The sequence below is a fragment of the Myotis brandtii genome, unplaced genomic scaffold (assembly GCF_000412655.1).
Source record: "Myotis brandtii unplaced genomic scaffold, ASM41265v1 scaffold1289, whole genome shotgun sequence".
NCBI lineage: Eukaryota > Metazoa > Chordata > Mammalia > Chiroptera > Vespertilionidae > Myotis > Myotis brandtii.
Genome location: NW_005354543.1, coordinates 489,142 through 510,559, shown reverse-complemented (window position 1 = coordinate 510,559; position 21,418 = coordinate 489,142). Strand labels below are relative to the sequence as shown.

The 21,418-nt window shown below is 41.0% G+C and overlaps 1 pseudogene; it reads left to right on the top strand.

Moving 5' to 3' along the window:
• Nucleotides 1–21,418, top strand: part of LOC102250485 — a 297,308-nt pseudogene that overhangs the window by 42,740 nt on the left and 233,150 nt on the right.

Here is a 21,418-nt window from a genome sequence, read left to right as displayed (position 1 = left end):
ACCGTTCCCCCCGCGGGGCTGAGAGTCTGGGTCAGGGGGTTCCCGCCCTTTGCGCCCCTCCCCCCGCCCGGCGCTTTCCGCCCAAAGAGCCCGGATGGCTCCCGGCCTGGGGGTCTGCACCCCCCTCCTAGGCCCACCCCCATTTAATAAGGGGTCTGCCTGCCCGGGGAGCACAGTGTCCATGGGGGGGCTCAGGGGGAAGGACGCGGTGTCCCCTGAAGAGGCGACCTGCCCGCAGGGAGGGGCTTTGTGGGCGCGGTGACTGCGAGGGGCGGGGCCCAGGCTGGGGGGTCAGGAGAGGGAGTGAGAGACAGACACGTGGGCGGGAGGAAGGGCAGCGAGGGGTCCACAGAGAGGGGCCCATAGGGGTGTGGGGGGGAGACAGAGACAGATCCATAGACAGAAATACATAGTAGTGAGAGGAGGGGAACCCTAATTTGAATCAGAGGGAGCTGATGGGGTGTGGATGGTTAAGTTGTGGTATTTCCGCTTGTGTGTTGATATGGTTAATTTAACAACTGAGTTATTGAAGCAGATTTGACTGAGAATTATAAATCTCCAGCTTACAAGGTTTGCCAAATGTATACTTATTTGCTTCCATTTGCAAACCTTATTCACACAGAGGGAGAGACTGGTATGTTCCTGATGGGCCCCTTGTCATTTGCTGGGATGGCAAGAAGGAGGTGACCTGGGACAAGAAATGACTGAGTCTGCCCCCACAGGGTGTTTTATAAGGAATGTTAGAAGGATCAATCTTTTCTTCTCTCCCATGGATTTCTGACATTTTATTCATGTTAATAGTCATTAACTGCTGAAATAAGCATTGGTGACATCTCACAAGCAGCTCTTATCATTCCTTCCTTAATATAAGGTAGTCTCCACATTTTCACATCTTTAAACCTAGATATCATTACATTAAAAAAAAAAATCACCACCCTAATTGTTTTTGTGGGTTTTTTTGTTTGTTTGTTTCTTTGTTTTTCTTCTTGCACTGTTCCAGAGGTACTGCAATATCACCTTGATGCGTGTATAGAGCATCAGCCTGCAGACTGAAGTGTCCCAGGTTTGATTCTGGTCAAGGGCATGTACCTTGGTTGCGGGCACATCCCCAGATTAGCTCTATAATAAAGACTCTCTTATATACCCACAGCTTCTCATGGCTTCTCCTTCTGCTGGTTGGTGTTCAAGAAGTTCCAGCCCCTGGCAGAAGGGCTCGAACCCCACAGTTGGGGTAGTTGAGCTGAGAGTAAAGGAGGAACTTAGACTAAGTTCCCAACAGTTGGTGCAGTGAGCAGGGTTCAAGGTGGAACTTGCTCTCACAATTAGCACTATGGGCAGGATTTAGGAGTAAGCAACCCTGGAGAAATGGATCCTACTCTGACACATGGCGTCGTCCAGCAGAATTCAGAAGAATATGTGTACTCAGAGCAGCTGTGCTGTGACCCCATCACACTACCCAGAGGTCTCAGGCGTGCTGGGGCTGATGTGTTACCCAGCGCTACTGAAATCAGCTCTGGGGGAGCCTCCCAGGCCTCAGGAGTGAACTGGTTAAAGATGGCATAGCATGGGCCTCAGTGTAGGCTTTTTTTGGGGGGGATGTAAGGGGTGCTCTGTTGTGTTTGGTGTTTCAGGAAATCAGCACATGCTCTCGTTGCTATAGGAGTTTGTGGAAGTCTTTGGAAGGACAGACACATGAAGACAGAATAAAACACCTCACATATAGGAGCTCAATGTTTCTGAGTCTCTCCTGTGACAAATGCAGGATGGGGTGGCCTTTTCCTCATTTCCAGGTTCTTCTCACTGTGGGTGTGAGGTGATCTGATTAACAGGCTGTGCAGATGCCTTTGAAGGTACATTCTGTGACTCCTCAACATATTGTCACCTGAGAAAACATCCCAGGACCAGGATCAGTAGCTGGGACCAGATGGCTGCTTCTCAGGTAAAAGATGTGTCCTGGGTCAGAGACTATATTTGCTTTTCCACTGACACCTTTGCATTTATTTCTCTACTGTTGATGTTTTGCCTTGCTAGGTTGTTTTCCTTATTTCTTTCCTATTTTCTGGTGATAGTCAATGTCAGCAGTTGCTATATTTCTCTCTCTTGTTCTTTTTTTTTTTTTTTAAATATATTTTATTGATTTTTACAGCGAGGAAGGGAGAAGGATAGAGAGTTAGAAACATCGATGAGAGAGAAACATCCATCAGCTGCCTCCTGCATGCCCCCTACTGGGAATGTGCCCGCAACCAAGGTACATGCCCTTGACCGGAATCGAACGCGGGACCCTTCAGTCTGCAGGCCGACGTTCTATCCACTGAGCCAAACCGGTCAGGGCATCCCTCTCTTGTTCTTGAAGTATATTTTTATTGATTGCTAAAAGGAAGAGAGAGAGAGTGGAGGATAGTAACATGAATGATGAGAGAATCATTGATTGGCTGCATTCTGCACACCCCACATTGGGATCAATCTGGCAACCTGGGCATGTGTCCTGACCAGTGACCTCTTGGTTAATGGGTCAGTGCTCAACCACTGAGACACACCCACTGGACCAGGCAGATGATCTTGTTCTAAGATTACCCATAGTAAATTTTCAAATAGGATTGTGGCTTCTATATGTTCTATTCCATGAGAACTGTAAATTTCTTTAACAGACCCCTTGAGATCAAAGTTATATATATTAATTTTTCCCGTGTTTTCATTTTTCGTGTATTCAGACATATGGCACGTGATCCGGTAACATTGGTATCACAAGTAAAAAGTGAGCTTGTAACACAAGTGGAAACAGAGGCCCCATCTCAAAATGTGGATCAGCATTTGTATTTTCAGAAAACTGCAGTCGTTTTTTGTGTTACACTTGAAGTGCTTATATTTCAGACTCATCTTGACATTTCCTGCTGAGAAATATATACTACTGACCCTTAATGATGCAAACACAGCACTCAGAAATCCATATACCTGTGTCCACGCCTTAATTTTAAATTTATTTTCCTGAAAAGCGAAATCTGTACCATGGATTGTTGGACATGTGTCATCCTCATTTGTCAGTTTTCGAAAACACATCAGACAATGTTAGGAGGGCAAAGTGATCTTATTGGATGATTCAAGATACACCCTTAGGTCCAAACCTCTTCTCCTAACACTGTTTTCATATTGAATGACATTAAGGACTCTTCTGGTGGCCTCTTGGTAAATGAATCTTTTCTTTCAGGGACTGCTGACCTTCAGGGATGTGGCCATAGATTTCTCTCAGGAGGAGTGGGAATGCCTGGACCCAGCTCAGCGGAAATTGTACCTGGATGTGATGTTGGAGAACTACAGCAACCTGGCCTCTGTGGGTGAGAATGAGTTCTTTCCTGAATTCCTATTCAGGGGTTTTGTTCCTTTTATTATTTTAACTAGAGGCCCGGTACACGAATTTGTGCAACAGTGGGGTCCCTTGGCCTGTCTTGCGTGATCAGGCCGAAACCGGCTCTCTGACATCCTCCAAGAGATCCCGTATTGCAAGATGGCACAGGCCCTCCTAGGGACCCAACTGGTGCATGAACGGGGCCAGTGAAAGACGTGGGAGGTTGACTAGCCTTGAGGGACTGCAGGAGTGCTCCAGGGTATGTCTGCCCCTCTTGCTCAGTCCTGTTCAGCTGGACCGCAGCAGCAAGGTAACCTACTGGTCAGAGTGTCTGCCCCCTGGTGGTCAATTCATGTCATAGCAAGCAGTTGAACTGCCTTAGCATTATCATTAACATAGTATGCTTTGGGTTTTTTTTGTTTTTTATTTAATGTATTTCATTGATTTTTTTACAGAGAGGAAGGAAGAGGGATAGAGAGTTAGAAACATCGATGAGAGAGAAACATCAATCAGCTGCCTCCTGCACACTCCCCACTGGGGATGTGCCCGCAACCAAGGTACATGCCCTTGACCGGAATCGAACCCGAGACCCTTGAGTCCTCAGGCCAACGCTCTATCCACTGAGCCAAACCGGTTACAGCTAGTAAACTTTGGTTGGTTGAACGGCCAACTGGTCGACCAGACACTTAGCATATTAGGCTTTTTATTGTATAGGATATCTTTAGGGGGCTTCTGCTTTCTAGGGTAGATTCTTACTCTCTGTGTTGTATATCTGATCTCTCAAAACTTCCATCTTGCAGAAATCTCTCGTTATGTATTAAACCACTACTTTCTCATTTGCTTTAAAAGGAAGGCTTACTTGTAACTACCTTTTTTTTTTAATAACGTGGACTACATTAGATTACTCACCTGAGGGAAATCCTGTAGTATCTGGCTCGTTGTGACTTGTGTGCCTCAGTGAAAAAGTGTCATCAATGTTTCTCTTTGTGGTATCAGGTAATAATACCTCTTTTTATTTTTTAGCAAGATAATATTGCATCACATATATACAGTAACTTTTATTCATTCATTCAACTATCCATGGACATTTGAGTTGCTTCCATCAAATGTAGGCTCTTCTGAATAACATTGTAATGGATGCAGGTGTGTAAATATCTCTTGCAGATCCTCCGTGAATATTTTTCGATATATACCTAGAAGTAGTATGGCAGCCAGCAGTATTTTATACTTTATAGTATACAAATCATGCACCTTCTACATGAAATAAACTATTAGTTATTTCATTTCTCTTTATGCTGTTATTCATGTAATTACACACTTAATTTGTTATTTTGTACTAATTTCTGGTACGGTACAGGAACACAGTTAACTTTGAGGGTTGGCTTTATATACCATGTTTTGAGAAATTCATTGGATTTACATATATATATATATTTTTAATATGTTTTATTAATTTTTTTACAGAGAGGAAGGGAGAGGGATAGAGAGTTAGAAACACCCATGAGAGAAACATCGATCAGCTGCCTCCAGCACACCTCCTACTGGGGATGTGCCCGCAACCAAGGTACATGCCCTTGACTGGGATTGAACCTGGGACCTTTGAGTCCGAAGGCCGACGTACTATCCATTGAGCCAAACCGGTTAGGGCTACATACATTTTTAGAAATGTGATTTGCAATACACAATTCTGTCACTCCTTGACAGAGATCATTTTATTACAGTATTTTCTATTTTTGTTGTGACCATGGGAGCTACTTAAAATATTTTTTAAAATATATTTCTTTATTGATTTAAGAGAGGAGGGGAGAGGGAGGAAGAGAGAGAAACATCAATGATGAGAGTGTCATTGATTGGCTGCTTTCTGCATGGCCCCTACTGGGGACCAAGCCCACAGCCCGGGCATGTGCCCTTGGCTGGAATCGAACCTGGGACCTTTCAGTCCGCAGGCTGATGCTCTATCCACTGCACCAAACTGGCTAGGGCTACTTAAAATATTTTAAGGCTATAACAATATACTTTAAACTCAGTATGCCAATTGCATACAAAACTGTGCTACTTGCCATCTCTTCCCCTGTACTCACTAAAGTTATTGATATCACATATTCTTTTAGTTGTATGTCTTATAGCAGAGATTTAAGATTTCATTCCTTTTATTTATTTTTAAAATATTTTTCTAGAAGTTATTTTTTCATATGCTTTTACAATTGTATTCTGGGATTCATGATATTTTTATTGTTTTTTTTTATCTGTTCTCATATTTATATTGTATTCTACTTAGTATTCAGTGAGCTGCTTGTATTTCAATGTCTCTTTCTCCAGTTGTCCTGATCTTCAAGTGTTAATTTTTTTGTATAAGCTGCCCAATCCTTTTCACTATTGTGTCTTTATGGAGTCCCCTTGTAGGTTGATTTGTTAGTGTCTTAGGAGTCCCTTGGGTTCCCTTCATATTTTCACATATTTGCTAGCTTCCCTGAATCAAAATTTTTAATGAATTCTGTACAAATTCTTTAATTTTTTTTATTTTTATTTTTTAAATAGTCTTTATTGATTTCAGAGAGGAAAGGACGGGGAGAGATAGAAACATCAATGAAGAGAGAGAATCCTCGATCAGCTGCATACTGGACGATTGGGGATTGAGCTTTTAACCAGGCCTGGGCCCGGACCTGGAACCAAACCGTGACCTCTTGGTTCATAGGTCGAAGCTCAATCACTGAGCTACTCCTGCCAGGCTGATTCTTTGATTTTTCAAGTTGATAACGTCTTTCATTGATGATTCCATTGTACTTTTTATTTAAATTTCTTTTATTTTATTGATTTTTTATAGAGAGGAAGATAGAGAGTTAGGAACATCGATCAGCTGCCTCCTGCACACCTCCTAATGGGGATGTGCCCACAATCAAGGTACATGCTCTTGACTGGAATCGAACCTGGGACCTTTCAGTCCACAGCCGATGCTCTATCCACTCAGCCAAACTGGTTAGGGCTCTACAGTACTTTTTAATTTGGGTATTATGTTTTTCAATTTCCCATTTCCGTGTGGTGTTTGTAAAATACTTTCTTTCTCATTGTATTTTTATTTTGGTTATAATATTTTGGTGATTTTCTTTTTCTTTTTATTTTTTTAAAATATATTTTTATTGATTTTTTACAGAGAGGAAGGGAGAGAGATAGAGAGAGTTAGAAACATCGATGAGAGAGAAACATCGATAAGCCGCCTCCTGCACGCCCCCTACTGGGGATGTGCCTGCAACCCAGGTACATGCCCTTGACCGGAATCGAACCCGGGACCCCTCAGTCCGCAGGCCAACGCTCCATCCACTGAGCCAAACCGGCCTCGGCTATGATTTTATATAGTTGTCTTTTTTTTTTCTAGGTTTTGGTTTTAAGATACACATTTTGCATTTTTCTTCAGGGAATTAGTATATTTCCATTAATGTATTGCCCGTTTGATTACATTTATTTTTTTTGTGTTTCTGATGGGCCCCTTTTCTGTTTCTTTGCATGACCTGATATCTTTTGTTGAGATTCAGGAATTGTAAATAAGCAGGCTTTTGAGTATGCTTTCTATAGGAGGAAACAAATAATAACCGTCTGTGGAACAAAGTGTACTTTGGGTCTGTGAATGATCCACATCCTGCGTGGTTCAGGGTTCGGGCTCTGGAGAAGGGCAGCGTGAAAATGACAGAGACGAGACAGGAAATAATAATTTGGAAATTGGGGGGCCAGGCCGGACCCCAACTCTAGTGGGAGGACTCCACTTGTGCTCAGGACTTGCCATCCTTCTATTCAGTTTGGGATACTCCTATAGCCGTTAGGCAGGCAATTTCCAATAACAGATAGACTATCTTATCAGTAAGGATTTACATGACTATCTGGTCTGGAAGTTACTTCAGCTACCATTGTCTCAACAAAACAATTGGTGCATAGCTCTGACCTTAGCCAGGGCTTAAGGGTCACCAGCATTTCAGGCTCCTTGTGCACACGTCTCTGCTAGTGAAGACAATAGGCGGCTTCCCACACGGTCAACACTCTTTTCAGGATCTGTATTCTTGGTTCAGTTGTTTGTTTCATTTCCCAGTTAGAAATGTTCTCTGTTTTTTTCTCAGGCCCACGGTATCTTTCCAGGCTTTATATACATCTTCAGTACCACAGTCTTTGTGGTGCTCGAACAATTTCTCATTTTTTATTTGTAGCAGCCACTACAGGGCACTCACCGTGTACCGCCATTCTGTTCGCACTCTGTATCATTCACAACAGACACTTGTTATGCAAGATGCTTCTAAACAAGGAGATCATTGAACATGTACTTCCCTCATATCTCTCTCTCTCTCTCTCAGAAACTGGGAGGTGGGAGTGTTTTGATAATGTTGCCATTGTGCGGCAGGCTGTTTGAGCAGGTATCATTGGCAAATGTAAGCAATTCTTTGTTCCTGTTTGATGGGACTTTTCCTCATTGAACCTATCTTGAGCTTTCTTTGAATCCTTCACTGGCTCTTGGAGTACTCAGAAATGTCATTTGGTCTATACTTGCTGGTAATTTCAAAGTGCACTCATCTGATTGTCAAAACTAAAAATTTGCTTTGACCGGTTTGGCTCAGTGGATAGAGCGTCGGCCTGCAGACTGGGGGGGGGTCCCAGGTTCGATTCCGCTCAAGGGCATGTACCTTGGTTGCGGGCACATCCCCAGTAGGGGTTGTGCAGGAGGCAGCTGATCGATGTTTCTCTCTCATCGATGTTTCTAACTCTCTATCCCTCTCCCATCCTCTCTGTAAAAAATCAATAAAATATATTTTTTTAAAAAACACAAAACTAAAAATTTGTTTTCTTTCAGCTATGTCATCTGAAGATGACCAGGCCTTTTTCCTAAAGCCTGGAATTCAAGATTTATTCTCTGAAATTATTCTGGTAAGATATAAAAAGTGTGGTTTTGTCAATGTACACTTAATGAAAGCCTAGGAATTTGACAAAGAATGTGATGAGAAGAGAATGTTAGTATAAACTGAACTTACCTGGAACGGTTATTCATAATACAATTCTTGTTAACTAAAGAGGTCAAATGTACTGTGCATTTGGGAAACCTCCCACTTTAAACTCAGTTACATTGGCAGATCAGTGTGTTTCCGCACCTGATGGTTGAAAACAGCTTTTTGCTGTTATGTATCCTTAGAAAGGAAATCTGGAAAACTAGGAGCTAACACAGTCTTTGCTGTGAATAATGATTAGAATTGTTTAAAATGTAGGGTGGGATTAAACTTTCAGTCATTTATTTATAATATTTAGATATTTATAATGTTCCTATAAAATTAAAAACTGCTCAATTTGCCAATCTTACTACTTTGAAATATATATATTTTTATTGATTTCAGAAAGGAAAGGAGAGGGAGAGAGAGAAACATCAATTATGAGAGACAGCCCTAGCTGGTTTGGTTCAGTGGATAGAGTGTTGGCCTGTGGACTGAAGGGTCTCAAGTTCGATTCAAGTCAAGCACATATGCCTGGGTTATGGGCTCAATCCTCAGTAGGGGACGTGCAGGAGGCAGCAAATCAATGTTTCTCTCTCTTTGTTGATGTTTCTGTATCTCTTCCTCTTCCTTCCTCTCTGAAATCAATAAAAACTTATTTAAAAAAAATAATGAGAGAAAATCATTGATTGGTGCCTCCTACATGCCTCTTTTTGGACCTAACCTGAAACCCGGGCATGTGCCCTCATGGGAAATTGAACCATGATCTGTTTCATATGTCAATGCTCAACTACTGAGCCCTGCTGGCTGGACAGTTTGGCAATGTTTTTTTAAAAAATATTTTTTATTGATTTTTTAAGGAGAGGAAGGGAGAGTGATAGAGAGTTAGAAACATCAATGAGAGAGAAACATCGATCAGCTGCCTCCTGCACACCCCCTACTGGGTATGCGCCCGTAACCAAAGCACATGCCCTTGACCTGAATCGAACCTGGGACTCCTCAGTCCGCAGGCCGACGCTGTATCCACTGAGCCAAACCAGTTAGAGAAATTTGGCAATGTTTTAAACAAGGATTCATTATTCTTCCTCAAACAATTTTATTTTTATGTTTTGTCTATAATTTCAATAAATTTACAATGCTTTTTTAAACGACTTTCATAGTTTAATGAGTATCACAAAATAGTTCTTAGGCAACAAGTGCACATGTTTCTTGAACTTGTAACTGTCCCTAAAGGCCTTTCTATCTCCCATTACCAGCAGAGTAAATATAATGAAGATGCAAGTTATCAATGGAACGAACATTGGAAAAACTTTAAGCAAGAGTCATATCTTAATAATCAACGGAGAATTGATTTTGCAGAGGACCATTATAAAAGTGGAAAAGTCTTTGACCAAATGTCCAATCACCATATGGGTCAATTATTTGATATTGTGGAAAAGACACACAAAGGAAGTAGATGTGTCAAATCTTTTCAGGAATCTTCAAATTACACTGAACAAGAGAATATTCAGGCTGGGGAGCAGGCTTACACAGGTAATTCATGTGGTAGAATCATCAGTCAAATAATCAGCCTAAATAGACTGAAAGAAATCCATAGTGGAGAAAAACATTATAAATGTAAAAATTCTATTCAAACATCCAATTGGCCTTCAGGTTGTACTCTAAATGAAAGAATTCAGACTGGAGACAAGCCTTACAAATGTAAAGCATGTGGCAAAGCCTTTAAATGTCATTTAACTCTTAATGTACATGAGGGAAGAATTCATACTAGGGCAAAACTTGACAAACTCTGGGAAAATGGAAAAGGCTTTAGTCAGTCCTCAAAACATACTCAACATCATGGAAATCTTATAGAACAAAAGCCTTACAAATGTTCAGAATGTGGCAAAGCCTTTAGCCAACCCTCAAAACTTATTGTTCATCAGAGAATTCACACTGGAGAGAAACCTTACAAATGCAGAGAATGTGGCAAAGCCTTTAACCAGTCCTCCTCCCGTAATCATCATCAGAGTATTCATACTGGACAGAAGCCTTATAAATGTACAGAATGTGGCAAAGCCTTTACCCAGTCCTCAACTCTTCTGCTTCATCAGAGAATTCACACTGGAGAGAAACCTTACAAATGTAGAGAATGTGGCAAATTCTTTAGCAGGTCCTCATACCTTACTACCCATCAGAGAATTCACACTGAAAAGAAGCCTCATAAATGTAGAGAATGTGGCAAAGCCTTTATCAGCCGTACATATCTTATTAAACATAACCGTATTCATACTGGAGAGAAGCCTTATAAATGTACAGAATGTGGCAAAGCATTCAGGGAGTCTGCAAACCTTAATAAACATCAGAGAGTTCATACTGGAGAGAAGCCTTATAAGTGTACAGAATGTGGCAAAGCCTTTAACCAGACCTCAGCCCTTACGATTCATCAGAGAATTCACACTGGAGAGAAACCTTACAAATGTAGAGAATGTGGTAAACCCTTTAGGAGCTCCTCAAACCTTACTGCACATCAGAGAATTCACACTGGAGTAAAGCCTTACACATGTAGAGAATGTGGCAAAGCCTTTAGCCATCCCTCAAACCTTGGATATCATCAGAGAGTTCACACTGGAGAGAATCCTTACAAATGTAGAGAATGTGGCAAAGCCTTTAGCAAGTCCTCATCCCTTATTAATCATCAGAGAGTTCACACTGGAGAGAAACCTTATACCAGGTAATTGTAGAGAATGTGGCAAATCCTTTGGCAGCTCCTCAAGCCTTGGTAAGCATCAGAGAGTTCATTCTGGAGAGAAACCTTATAAATATAGAAAATATAACACAGTCTCTCATCAGTGTTCCAGCCTTACTGCACAGCAGAGTTCGTACTTGAGAGAAGATGTGAGGATTGTTGTAAGTCCTTTACCAGCTCTGAGAAGTTACTGAACATCACAGAACTCATACTGGAAAGAAGCCATATGAATGTGAAAAATGTAGAAAAGCCTTTAAAAGCCATTCATGTCTTACTGTACCTGAGAGACTTCATACTAAAGAGAGTCATTAAAAACGTAGAGCAGCCCTGACCGGTTTGGCTCAGTGGATAGAGCGTCGGCCTGCGGACTCAAGGGTCCCAGGTTTGATTCAGGTCAAGGGCATGTACCTTGGATGCGGGCACGTCCCCAGTCGGGAGTGTGCAGGAGGCAGCTGATCAATGTTTCTCTCTCATCCATGTTTCTAACTCTCTATCTCTCTCCCTTCCTCTCTAAAAAATCAATAAAATATATTTTTAAAAAAACGAAAAAGCGTAGAGCATGTGCAAGATCTTGTACCCACAGCTCAACATGTACCGAATAACAGAAATTTCTATAGTGGAGGGAAGCCTTACACTAAAAAGTTTGAGAAAGCCTTTAACCTGAGGTCTAACCTACTCAACATTTTAGGAATCATTCTAAAGAGAAAGAGCAATAATACAAAGTTTTCATCCAAAGATTTAACCATGATTTATCATTGAGAGTGATAAAATAAGGTCTTACAAATTATGAGGTATATGTCCAAGGGTCTACGTTTATATGTCATACAACATCTGATAATTATTACTGGATAGAAGCTCAACAGATACAAAGAATGTGACAAAGTTTACTCAGTATGCAAACCTTACCCGACATCAGCATTCATACTGGAGAGAATCAATACAAATGTAAAACATTGTCCTAAAATCTTTAATCAGCATCCATAGCTTATTCCTCACATTGGTATTCATTCTAGCAGGAAACCTTAAAACTGAAGAATGTGGGAAATCATATAGTTGGACCTACTGCCTCAGTCAATATTAGGGATTGTAATTAGTAGGAATTCTACATTCATGATATAGGAGAGAGGACTTTTGTTCAAAATATATAGTTTACAGAAGTCCAAGGAATTTATTCCTTAAAGTGACTTTAAAATGTAAAAACTTCACACAAGTATGTAATTGATTATGAATTTTAAAGTATCACTGAATGCACACTAGATAAGTAGCCAAAATGCCTTTCAGGTATTGCTCTAAATCAGAAAGTTTATCACACAATGTACTCCCAACTTTAAATATAATTAGGTAATATTTCTATACTTGAATATATCAAAATAATTGATGTTTCCACATGTACAATTATTTAGAGTGTTACATATTTAAAATTGAAATGATTTCAGGTATTTGGAAAAGGAAATAATGTGATTCTGTTCCCATATCACTTGATACTGCTATATGTTATTCCTGGTGTATGAGTGAAATCATGGGGTTGATTGTTTCTGCCTTAGAGATCTGTGAGCTGTTTTATATTACATGGACTTCACTTATGCACAATTTCATGGAGTATTGGATACATTGTGAGGTGCACATTTTATTCTATTAGAGATGTACACTATTGAATGAATCTTTTAAGATAGTTCTTGAGTTTTATAAATGATGTCATCAAAGTTACTTCCTTTTCTGTGCCAATGTGTTCAGATGGAAACTTTATGAGGGCATGTCCATTTGTGGTTTTGATGTTTAGGTGAATGGTAGTACACTCAAGACAGTGCTGTCTGTGTAATAGGTTTTCCATAATTAAGAGGAATATTACAATAGCAGTGACATTGTTGTACCCAGGATTCACAATTGGCATGAACTCTACATGTAAAAAGAAGACGCCTTTCCCAGGCTCCACTGCTAGCTGGACTCACAAAAATTAATTCTATTACTTTCATTTCCCATTTCCTGTTCCTCTCTGCTTTTTCACTCTGTCTTCTAGGATGCCATTCTTTTTTTAAAAAACAAAACAAAACATATTTTTATTGATCTCAGAGAGGAAGGAATGGGGAGATAGAAACATCCATGATGAGAGAGAATCATGGATCAGCTACCTCCTACAAGCCCCCTACTGGGGATGGAGCCCAAAACCTGGGCATGTGACCTTGACAGAATCGAACCTGGGACCTTTCAGTTCGCAGACCGACGCTCTATCCACTGAGCCAAACTGGCTAGGGCACTGCCATTCTTTTTGTACTGCTATGACCACAGCATATCAAGCTCTTCCTTGTCCCACATCACCCTCTCAAGCTCCTGTAGCTTCTGCTCAGTTGTTTGGTATTCACTAATGCAATGATTGACATCAGAATTTGGTGAACATTTTGCTTTATTTTTATGAAGTAGATAGCCTATCATTCAAGTTCTCATGCTGACATTTATACTTTCCAATATGAATATGAATTTTCGGAATACCACAAATTGGCATCTGTGTACTTTGTAATTGGAATGATTTTTCTTGTCCTGATTTTCATTGGAAACCTTAAGCATTTCTCAGTGTTATCCCGTTAACTTCTTTATTGGAGTGGGATTAGCCCATGTTAAATAGGTTTTATTCTCACTTTCCTGAATGTAGCCTTATGTTGGTCATTCTTTCTAGAGGAACCCGAGACCATGGCAGGGCCCTAGCTGAACACCAAGGTTTTTTTGTGAGAAGGAGGTACAGAGAATAATAAATGCTTACTGTTCAAAAATCACATTCATGATACATTTTAACACTAATTATGTCATTTAAAACCCCTCTTTTAACCTTAGTTCTATCTCTGAACTTTGCATTGTTAACAGTTATTAATACTTTTGAGTCAGAAATGCCCTAATTCTATTCTGTAACCTCAGATGCATTCATAAAATCAGGCAAAGGTGTTCTATCAGTTTTGGTGTGTGTGTGTGTGTGTGTGTGTTTTCTTTTGGTTGTTTTTTCCATAGGTTCCTGCACATTTGTGTACATTAATACATCACTGCACTTGTAGTCTCTTATTTCCTGGTTTGTGTAGAGCTCTCAGGGCATCCAGATGGGGCCCCTAAGCTGTCCTTACTGACCAACCTGGCTGATAGTCCAGAGCCTACTTGCAGGCTCTACTCCATGTGTGAATAGACACCCCTTCTCAACATGATCACCTCACCAAAACCTGTGGCCAGGTTGCATGTTACTGCTTCATGAAGAGACATGTGGTAAGGAGGTTAATTTCCTTATTTGAACATAAAAGGAAACAGGAAATCTAGCTTTCAAGTTTTTAGTGGCATCATTTAAACCCAAAATAATTTTAAACTTGAAATAACCTAATATTCATTATTCTGTTTTCTGTGGAAATTCTGAAGATTGTGCTGGTGGAGTTTTTATCAAGCTGATCACATCTGTATGTATGTTCCACAGATATTTCTAAAAGCTTATTTCCAATGGAGGGGCTCCTGGTTTTCTGAGAAATAATATGAGTTTTTAAAAAATTTAAAGTATTTTATCCTAGTATTTTATAAGATTTTATTATTTTTTTAAAAAATTTAAACAAAATTTTATTGAATGCAGAGAGGAAGGGAGATGGTGAGCGAGATTGAAACATCAACGGTGAGAATCATATATCCCCTGTCTCCTTCATACCCCATACTTGGATGGAGCCCTCAACCGGGGCATGTGCTCTGACCAGGAAGGGAAGCCCGTCTTCTGGTTCATATTCCTATGCTCAACCACTGAGCCATGTCATCTGGGCAAGTTTTATTATTTTTTTTATTATTCTTTTTAAAAATATATTTTATTGATTTTTTACAGAGAAGAAGGGAGAGGGATAGAGAGTTAGAAACATCGACGAGAGAAACATCGACCAGCTGCCTCCTGCACACCTCCTACTGGGGATGTGCCCGCAACCAAGGTACATGCCCTTGACCGAAATCGAACCTGGGACCTTTCAGTCCGCAAGCCAATGCTCTATCCACTGAGCCAAACCGGTTTGGCTATTTTTAATAATTAAATGCTTATGCTGAGATAGATTGAAAGTCTGGAAGATACATTGCTTTTGGACCAAAAAAAAAAAAAAAGCTCCCAGAACTCAGCTTACTCCCACTCATGTCTACTCACTACGCAGAGAATGTCCTCCTGTTTGTCTATAGATGGAATCTTTTTTAATGAAACATACTTCACATTAGATGCTCACTAACACATTTTGTGGTAAAAATTGTGGTTATAAAGGGATATGTAATTATTGGATATTTGATCAATGGTTTTACTTCTTTTTATGCTTACATTACAGAGAATGTGCCACCATACAAACTGTTGCAGAATTAATGACATTCCTTTCTTGTTATTTATTTGTGACCCCTGGATGTGCCCCAATCTGGGCTTGAACCCGCAATCCTGGCACATTGGGATGATGTTCCACCAGCTAAGTTACTCCTTGGCTAGGACAAAATTAATGAATCTTTTTGTTGTTGTGAATCCTCACCTGAGGCCATTTTTCATTGATTTTTAGAAAGAGTGAAAGGAAGGGGGACAGACACAGAGAGAGAAATGTCTTTGTTGGAGAGACACATCGATTGGTAGCCTCCTGCAGGGGCCTGTAAGGTAGGTATGTCCCTTTATCGGAATCAAAGCCAGGACTCTCAGTCCACGAGCCAATGCTGTATCCAGTGAGCGACACCTGCTAGCGCCAGAATTAATGATTCTTGAGCTAAAAATATGTCCCAGTGTCTTCTTCAGTGTATATATTTGTCAGGTTTGTTACCCATACATGACAGGTCATTCAGAAATAGAAAACAAAACAGGAAATGGATTCGTGAGTCAGGGAGTGGTCAAATGAGTTATGTTCTTATATATGCTAAGTGTCCGACCATTCTTTCGACCGGTCGCTATGATGTACATTGACCACCAAGGGGCAGACGCTCTGACCGGTAGATTAGCTTGGTGCTGGGGTCTGGCCGATCGGGCCTGGACAAGATGGGCCAGACATGCCCTTTAGCCCTCCCGAGGTCTCTCTCAGGCCCCGATTGTGCACCGGTGGGGTCCTTCGATCTGGCCTGCACCCTCTCACAATTAGAGACCCCTCAGGGAATGTAGAAGAGCTGGTTTCAGCCGGATCCCCGCAGGCCAGGCCTGCCTTGCTTGGTGGATGAGCATTGACCTATCAACCAGGAGGTCAGGTTAGATTCCTGGTCAGGGCACATGCCCTGGCTTTCCCCTTCAATCCCCAATAGAGGGCATGTAGGAGTCAGTGGAACATTTATTCTCTCTCATCATTGATGTTTCTTTCCCCCTCTCTTAAATCAATAAAATATTTAAAAAAACAGCCAAACCGGTTTGTCTCAGTGGATAGAGCGTCGGCTTGCGGACTGAAGGGTCCCGGGTTCGATTCCGGTCAGGGGCATGTACCTGGGTTGCGGGCACATCCCCAGTGGGAGATGTGCAGGAGGCAGCTGATTGATGTTTCTCATTGATGTTTCTGGCTCTCTCTCTCTCTCCCTTCCTCTCTGTAAAAAAATCAATAAAATATATTTTAAAAATAAATAAATAAATAAAGTTTCTCTTTAAAATCCTTATCCAAGGATATTTCCATTGATCTTAGAGAGAATGGGAGGGATAGTGGGTAGAGAGAAAGAAACTGATATGAGAGAGACACCAATTGGTTGCCTCCCTCAGGCACACAGGGCAGGCTGGAGATCAAACCTTCCACCCAGGTACCAGACCTGACTGGGAATGAAATCTGTGACCTTCTGGTGGGAGGGACGACACTCTAATCCCCTGAACCACACATGCTGAGCTGTACTAGTAGATTCTCTTTTAAGGGACATACAATAAATTTGATGTTACATTATATTACATATGACTGACAAATATATCACGATGTAAAGAAGTTTATCTCAAAGGTCTTTCTAACCCTGTCCCGTTTAGCTCATTTGTTTGCCTGTAGTGCCCTCCACCAAAAGGTTGCAGGTTTGATTCCCCGGTTCCACAAATGCCAGATCGGGGGTGTGATTCCAAATATCAGGGCACGTTAAGGAGGCAACCAATTTATGTTTGTCTTGCACGTGGATGTTTTTCTCCATCTCTGCCTTCCTCTCTAAATTCAGTTTTTAAAATAACTTAAAATATCTTCAAAGACGGTATATTCCAGCTTCCTGCGGCCCTAGACAGCTGCCCTGCCAGATGGGTAGCAGAGAAGGGCTCAGCCACCCCGGAATTACGTGCAATGATGAATTTTGGTTGATTTAAGCCATTAAACTTTGGGTGTTTTATTTCACAACAAAGACTAGTTGTAAGAGAAAGGAGTTCCTGAGATTGAGGTGCTCCCTATTAAAAACGTAATGCATGTGACATGGCCTTGGGACTGGCTAGTGGATTGAAGCTGGAAGGAGACTTGTTAGTGGACGCTGCAAGCGAAGGAATAACATGGACGTCTGGAAGTTTGGAAAATGGTGTTTTTTGGGTTTTTTTTGGGAAATCATGTTTTCATCTAGGGAAAAACCTTTTGCCAATAGCACATGAAGCAGAAGAACCACCTGGCCAACCCATAGACTCATAAGAAATACTGAAGTATTGTTGCATTAAGAGAATCCGTTTTGGGGTGGTTTTATATAACACATAATGAACTTGAATCGCTCTTAAGGACTGAATTTTGTCCCCTCACAATGGATATTTTGAAGGCCTAACTCTCAATATGTCTGTATTTGGAGATAGGGGGTTTAGGGAGGTCATTAAGGTTATATGAGGTCACAAGAGTGTGGTCCTATTCTGATAGAAGTGGGATCCTCATAAAAGGAGATAGAATACCCTGTCTGTACATATTCTTGAAATTTTATTTGGATACTATTATCAAGGAAGGATAGTCAATGACTTTTTCTGAGGTAAATCAGCAATGTTTATTTTATTTTATTTTTTAATATATTTTATTGATTTTTTACAGAGAGGAAGGGAGAGAGATAGAGAGTTAGAAACATCGATGAGAGAGAAACATCGATCAGCTGCCTCCTGCACACCCCCCACTGGGGATGTGCCCACAACCCAGGTACATGCCCTTGACCGGAATCGAACCTGGAACCTTTCAGTCCGCAGGCCGACGCTCTATCCACTGAGCCAAACCGGTTTTGGCAGCAATGTTTATTTTTGATATGTTTATTTTGGAATAAGTGTTATATTCAAATTCTTGATGAAATAAAAACGTGTGTAGTGAAAAAACAGTATTCAAGGTAATTTAATTCAAGTGTTGGACACAACATTTATTTTAGTAATGCAGTTTATAACAAGTTTCTTTAAAAGGTTTATTTTTAAGCAATGCTATTGTCCTAAATGATCATATATCTTAGTCATCCAAGTCTCATATCCCAGGTGGTGTCCCTCTGAAACACTCTGGAACTCAGCCATGTTGAGTCTTGGTCTCCGTAGAGAATGAGGAAGGGAGCAGGAAAGGCTGCTGGTGTGAGTATGAAATTGCCCATCTACCCAGGGAGAGTTGTGGTTTCACCTTCTAGTTCTTCATCCTCACACAGACCATTGCAACTCTTTGTTTAATGAAAGTGCTTACATGAATTCCAATTGCAGTCATGTTCTTGGTTCAAACCCCTCCCCTCCTCCAGCCTCTCACTGAGATCTCAATTCCTACAGAGTTACTTCAGCCTCATAACCAATATATGCCTGCATGGCCTGGGGGGTGGGGCGGGGGAGGGGAATTAGGTCCTGACATAACCATTTTCAACTGTTAGTTTGCAACACACGAGTACTTTCATAATATATATGAAGCTAACTGTGAGTCACTGACTTCCAAACTTCACCATTGGGAATGGAGAAGAATGTTCACAAGCAGACATCACTACCAGAGGGCGTTTCATTCCATTATCAATTTTAAGGAGGAAATCCACAGGAATGTCTAAAAGTTGGAGATCACTATATATATATATGTATATGTTTTACTATGGTTGCAAATATCAAAAACTTTCTATATGTGACACGGCACCAGAGTGTCACATATAGAATATGTATATGTGTGTGTGTATATATATATTTTATTGTTTTCAGAGAGGAAGGAAGAGGGAGAGAGAGAGAAACATGCATGATGAGAGAGAATCATGGATTGGCTGCCTCCTGCAAGTCCCCCACTGGGGATCAAGCCCACAAACCAGGCATGTGCCCTTGCCTGGAATAGAACCTGGGACCTTTCAGTTCGAAGGCTGACGCTCTATCCACTGAGCCAAACCAGCTAGGGTGGAGATCACTTTTAACACATCATTTCTGGAGGTTGCATTTGCCTCTGTGGATTGTATCCTCTGGCACAGAGAAGGCTCCGTTTTATGCAGGTAAGGCTTCATCAGGTTTTATGTCAGGGTATTCCCCTCCATTGCATTGGTGTATGTACGTGTGGTAATCCAGGATCACACCAACTTGCTTACTTGTGTGAGCCACGTCCCATGTGGTTCAGGGTTCGGGATCTGGAGAAGGGCCACGTGCAAATGACAGAGACAAGATAAGAAATAATAATTTGGAAATAATGGGGGCCAGGTGGAAAGTCCAACGCAAGGGGAAGGACTTCCACTGGTATCCAGGCCTTGCCAACCTTTTATTCAATTTTGGATACACATAGCCCTTAGTCAGGCAGGCAATTCCGGTAACAGACAGACTATCTTAAAGGTCAGTAAATATTAATTAAGATTTACTCTGAGACTATTTGGTTAGGAAATTGCTTGAGCTACTATTGTCTCCACTAAATAATCTGTGCATAGCTCTGGCCCTTGCCAGGCCTCAAGGTTCACCAGCATTCTGCACTCCTTGTTTACACTTCTCTGATAGTAAAGACAATGGGTAGCTTCCAACACTTGGTCTTGCTTTGTAAAATGTTTTTCACTGTCAAAAAATGAATCTTCCAACTTTCCTATATTTGAAGTATTTTGCCTCTCCTGAATATCTTTTGCTTAAATTACAGTCAAAATTTCATTGACTAGGTAATCAATTTATTGTGTAGAACACTTGGACATATTAAGGAAGATCTTTCAGTTTATTTGTATCTGTTTACTTAAGCATTGCTGTGTCATTTTCAATGTACAAGTCTTTTACCATCTTTGTAGAATGGATTGTCTGTATGTGTTTATCTGTTTATTGTATGTGGTGTGTTTTTTGGCTTCGGGTGGCAATACTAAGGGGTGATATTTTATTGGTCTAAAGCAATTAAATACATAGTTTAAACATAATCCTTTTGTCTGGTTTACTCTAAATTATAGGTTTCTAAACAGGTCATATCTTTAAAGTAAATAAAGATTTATAACACTGAAATGAATACCTATATTTATGAAAATACTGGAAAAATAATAAAAATAAACAAAAATGGTGATGGGTTTAAGTAAACTGATAATGGTTATTATTCTTATAACTGTTTTAAATATTGTTGATTTTAAATTTTTTTGTTTCCCAAATATAAGGAAAACTAACAGGCGACATTCTATATTAATATCAATGTCCATTTAACTAGGTTATAGGGACTACTAAAGTCAAAATATTCATTTAAAAATGCATTTCCAGAACACAGACTTCACAAACCACAAATTACAACTAGAAAATTGTAGCCCTTAAAAAATACGTAAATTAAGCCCTAACAGGTTTGGCTCAGTGGATAGAGCATCCGCCTGCGAACTAAAGTGTCCCAGGTTCGATTCCGGTCAAGGGCATGTACCTTGGCTGGGGCACATTTCCAGTAGGGGGCGTGCAGGAGGCAGCTGGTCGATGTTTCTCGCTCATCGATGTTTCTGTCTATCCCTCTCCCTTCCTCTCTGTAAAAAAATCAATAAAATATATTTTTTAAAAATACGTAAATTAAAATGTTTCCCACTTGATGGATAGTACCTTATCTCATCAAGAGCCTAACCATGAATGGATATCTAGGTCTCTCTCTGACACCCCCATCCACCTGCTTCCCTAACTCAAGCTGCCTCTCCCTTCAGATGGGGAGACAGATAGGGGCTGAGAGAGCAGGCTGCCCTTCCCCTCCCCCCTCCTCACTGAGGGTTTAAGGATCCAGGAAAATCAGAGGCAGAAAGTTTCTGGTTTCAAACCCAATCTGCCCGCCTTTTGAATTCTCTGTGAAGATCCTGGGAAAGACCCCTCCCTGGGACACCTGCAGCTGAAGGGCAGACCAGCCAGTAGCTCTAAGCACAGCCTCTGGGAGCTGGGAAACTTCCGTGTGAATTCCAGGTTCCTCCTCCCTCTTTATGCTGTTGCCACAGCTGCCATTCACTCGCTAGCACCCTAATAAAGGAACAGCCCCTCTATCTGGGGTGCCTTGTGCCATCAGAGGGCACCTGGCCCTTTCCTCCCTAAGAAGTAAAATAAACGCCCTCTCTCTGCTC